The sequence below is a fragment of the Marmota marmota genome, unplaced genomic scaffold (assembly GCF_001458135.2).
Source record: "Marmota marmota marmota unplaced genomic scaffold, marMar, whole genome shotgun sequence".
Classification (NCBI taxonomy): domain Eukaryota; kingdom Metazoa; phylum Chordata; class Mammalia; order Rodentia; family Sciuridae; genus Marmota; species Marmota marmota.
In genome coordinates this window covers 261,981-266,861 of record NW_026000174.1, presented here as the reverse complement: position 1 = coordinate 266,861, position 4,881 = coordinate 261,981, and the positions used below count along the sequence as shown (strand labels likewise).

Sequence of the window (4,881 nt, the reverse complement as noted above, 5' to 3'; positions counted from 1 at the left end):
CCAGTACACTGTATCAGTTTCTTCCTGAACTTTTCATCCTCTGCTAATGGTGTACTAACCTTTTTTTTTTCAAACTTTGATAATACTTTTTTCAGTGCTTTTATAGCAACAAGCATGCTGACCACTCACAATTTAGCTGATGATTCTATATGTTCTTTACATAGCTTATGATTTTATATGTTAACTTATTAGATCTTTGAATCTATCTTAAGTCAGGTAGTGGCTCCATATATTTTCTAACTTGCAATAACAAAAACTCTAATTGACTGGAAATGATCATATTTTTATTTGTTATTCTGTTGATTTGGTGAATTATGTTAACAGATTTTAAGTGTTAAATCAACCTTGAATTTCTAAGATAACATTTGAGCATGATATATTGGAATTTTATAAATTGTTTGATTTCATTTGATAATATTTTATTAAAGGTTCACATGTTTTAACAACTCACATGTACCAGTAATGTCTACTAAGAATCATTTGAGTCCTCTATTATCCTCAAGTGTAGATGTAGTGTCATGTTTCTTTTTTTACTTCTAAAACAACACAGTGTTGAAGATTCACTTGTTTTGGATTTAGTGGCAAAAACTTCTGATACTTTCGTAGTTTATTTCATTTACAGTTACATTATTATTATCTTTCATGATGTGGAAGCATTCCTCTATTCAGTGTATCCATGTACCCAACTTCATGACCTAAAGACAGGGCCAAAGGGCCCATTGTGATGTGCTTAAAGTATGAATGACAATATCGTGACTGAAAATGTAAGTTTTGAATGATAGAGACCTGAGTTGGACTGCATTTTGTTATATTCTATTTATGATATTAAACATGTTTAACATCTCTCAAATCTGACATAATAAATATCTAGTATGATCTTTTTCAGTATGAATTCAATTGTGCTGGCTATTTTTATGATAGGAGAAACATCATTATTATTAAATTATTACCACAATTTCCTGTTTTTTTCCTTTGTATGAAATGTGGCATCTGACAAACATTTTCTGTGAACAGATGGGAAATAAGGGTACATACAGAGGAAATCAATTTTCAGAAAGTGTATAAATTCTAAGAGTAGGAGTTTGGTTTTTGTTTTGTTTTAAAGAAAGCCATGCATATGGCTGTCAGCAGTGTGAACTTAAGGAGCAATAATGACACACAACTGGCTTATAGGTTTCATGTTGCTGCTATCTAATCCTCAGTGCCTGCAGGAAAACCTCAGCAAAGACTTACATTCATTCCTCTTTAGGGGGTTTTGGAGAAAAATCCATGGTTATTTTTAATGTCTTTGTGAGGGAACTTTTTTAAGGCAGTAAGAGGACAGTACAAATGTTTTTAATTTGTAACCGTTATCTCATTAACCTAATCTGTGGGTACAAGAGTATGTGAAAATGGAAATGCCTTGCAAGAAGCAGCCGCCCAAATGAGCAGTTACCCTGGGAGACACAGAAGCAGCTGACACACTTGGGAATATACCCTCCACTGCCCGTATGCCCAAGACTGTTAAAAAGCCACAATTAGGTTTATATACATTATTTCACTTTAATTCTAAGGTGTAGCCTGATACATTTATAAAATCAAGATTCTTGAAAAAAAAAAACTTTCAAAAGAGCAGAATAACAACCATTAATCAGATTTTAAAAAGATAAACTGTGGTCAGGTGGAAGATACAAATTCAAAAAAATTGTGTCAAGACAGTTGAATGCTTTTGTTTTTTTCAGTAACACACCACAAAGTTTTTACTAATAAATATATCCAATACTGGAAAATAAATCAGTTGCTTATCAAATGAACACAATGTACAAAGATTGGACTTAAGAAGATAATAATATTTGTGGATAATGGCATAATTTCTTTTATTTTGTTGAACTTTCAAGTTATTTTGACTATATACAGTAGTTTTGAAAATGGAGTTTGTTTTGCACATAGAGTACACAAAATAAATTAAGATGTAAGAGAACTAATAATGGCAAATATCAATTTTAGCACCATCTATGTGTAGCTGTATTATATATTCTATTTTCTAGCATCATAGACATTATTAAGACTAAGGTTTATAATATCAAGACAGTTTTTCAAATAAAAATTATAAATCTGAGTTTCTTTTAAACCAACATTAAATGATCTGTGCAAGTTTATGTGGCTTGATGGGACAATATACAAATCTAAATCTGTTGTTCCAAATCTCATATCTATTTCAGCTGCACACTGTAGATATTTTTCATGCAGTGGACATCTTTTAGAGTGTCTGCCTAGTTCATAAAGATCCCTTAATTACCTTTGCCTCACTGCCTCCTCCACAATCATTCCATTGTGAGTTGATCTTCACTGGTTCTTCCAGAAGCCTTTTTATTTCCAAGAAAAAAAATTATATATATATATTCTGGTTTTTTAACCAGAAGTAGACTGCTGTTTTTTTACTTGATCATTGTAGTCTCTAATCTGAATTAAATAACAAATACATAAAGTCAGGAGTATTGTGTATGGCTTTATAGATTGGGAAACAGAGAAAGCAAAAGTGTGGAGGAAGAAAAGAAGCATGTGCACAGAAAAATGAAGGCATTTGAAACAGACTTCTGTCTAAGTTCTCGGTAGTTCCTATTTTCAGAACACACTTCCAGTCCTGCCTATAGTCCAACTCTTCCCAAGGGACTCCATAACATTCCCTTATTCCAGTATAATTTTCTGTCCTGTTATGCAGAAGTTAGCTCCATCTGGCTTCTTTACTTGCAATCCAAGAGTACTAACACCAGATATTCCAGACTTGATTTTCATCAAGAGGATAAACAGGAAAAATTTCACTGATCTCAAAGACCAAGTTGATCTCATGGGCTTATGTTTTTTATTACAAAGATTAGATAGATCTTAAACTCTGAATTACTTTGTATGAGACATTTATTTGAATTAGGGCTGGCCCTCACGCACACTGAGGACTGAAGTTCTTTCTAGGTTACACTGATTTAAAGTCACCTGTACTATCAGTTCAAGTAAATCAACCTCAAAACACACAGAAGTTTTGTGTCAAAGAGACCTGAATTTGAATCCTAGATATCAGTTGCCTAGGCATCCTTGATAAAGTCACTTAGTGTTACTAAGTATTTTTTTTTCCTAAATGGAGATACTATTAGGTATCTCAAATAATGATTGTATGGATTAGAGACAAATAGTACCTAATACAATATCTGACACAAACACTCGATAAATGGCATTTTTAATTAGACATAATTCAGACCTTATTATCTTGTTGCTAATGACTGGCTTTTTCATGTAATTGAATTCCTTAAATTAGTTTTCTATATTATAGCCTTCCATCTTTATTTTATGCTTCTCATCCTTTCTTCCTCTTTCCTTCCTTACTTCTTCCTGCCTAAAAAACTTCTGACCCCCTTGAAAATAAGCTGATATAGTTGCTGCCTTTAAGATTTCAAAACATTTTAACCCTTTGCCATGCAAGACACAGGAAAAAGTCATCTGTCTGCAAGCTAGGAAGAGGGTGCTCATGAGAAATCAAATTGGCCAGCATCTTGATCTAGGACTTACCAGCCTTCAAAACTTTATTAAAGTTCCAGAATGAAAGATCAAAATTGCAAGATCAGACATGTGATTATTAAGATCAAATTAACATTATGACTTCTCACCTTAAAATTGTTAGCAAGGTATCCCTTTCATTGGACCCCTCCCCCTTTGGGAGTTCTTTTTTCTTTCTATTTCTCTAATAAGTTCTCTTACTTTGCTCTCAAAAAATTTTTAAGCCAGAATTCTCATTTACAGTCTTTTTACAAAATGACGAAACATAAAATTGAAAGTAAAGAACATTTTAAGGCTGTTACTCAAAGAGAATTGGTACAAGTGAAGGATGAAATCCAACAACTAGAAAATGAGATGGCTTCAATCCAGAAAAAGGAAAATGGCATATTTAAAGCTACTCCAGAATTGGATGGTTTGAAATGTCAAATAAACTGGGACTAGCAAATATTGGAAGCCTAGATAGAAGAACCAGTTCCTAAAGATAGTGATGCCCTCACTCTTTAGAAACATTCACAGCAAGATGATAATAAAATTAGTGCACTGACCCTGCAATTAGAAAGACTGACTTTGAAATGTAATCAGGGAACAAAGATTCTTTAAAATGAACTTATAGAAACTCTTAAGTGCACAGTTACAACAGGATAAACAGCACAAGATTTTTGTAAGCTTCACAGTGTAAGATAAGAACTTGTTCAGCAATTGGAGAACCCAATATAACAGATGCAAATGATGGATCAGGAGATAAGTAACTGCCTTGACATTAACAGAGGTAGACCATAAAATGAGAGAAAAGAAATTTTGGTTAAGAAAAGATGAAGTTACTAGAAAGTGAGATTGGGAATAACACAGATTATGAGAAGAGAATTTCTGCTGCTGGGTATAAAGTTTAAAATGTAGAATGGAATATTAGCACCATGAAGCTAGTAGAAGTCTGCTACAGAATGAGGTAGATTCAAGCCACTGTGAGTAGAACTTTCAGTGATTTAGATAGTCACCTAAGGATGACTATTTCCAAAGAAAAGACAGACATTCGTGAGAAACAACAGAAGCTCAGTTGAACAAACTGAAAATGTGCTATATAAAAAAGTTCAAGAACTATGTTGAACAGAAGTGGAGAGAGAGGGCATCCCTGTCTTGTTCCAGATTTTAGAGGGAATGCNGGAGCACAACAGACACTAGGATGGCAATTTGTAAATCAATGGATGTGAAACTGATGTGATTCTGCTATCTGATAGTAATGGGGTGAATGGGGGGGAGTTCATAACCCACTTGAAATCAAAAGATGTGGAATATGATATGATCAAAGAAAATTTAGTAAATGATTTTGAAACAACCCACAATCAAAAAAAAATT

At 33.2% G+C, this 4,881-nt stretch overlaps 1 pseudogene; it reads left to right on the top strand.

Moving 5' to 3' along the window:
- The first annotated feature begins 737 nt into the window (after nt 1–737).
- Nucleotides 738–4,586, top strand: LOC107156602 (annotated as a pseudogene).
- The last annotated feature ends 295 nt before the right edge of the window (nt 4,587–4,881 follow it).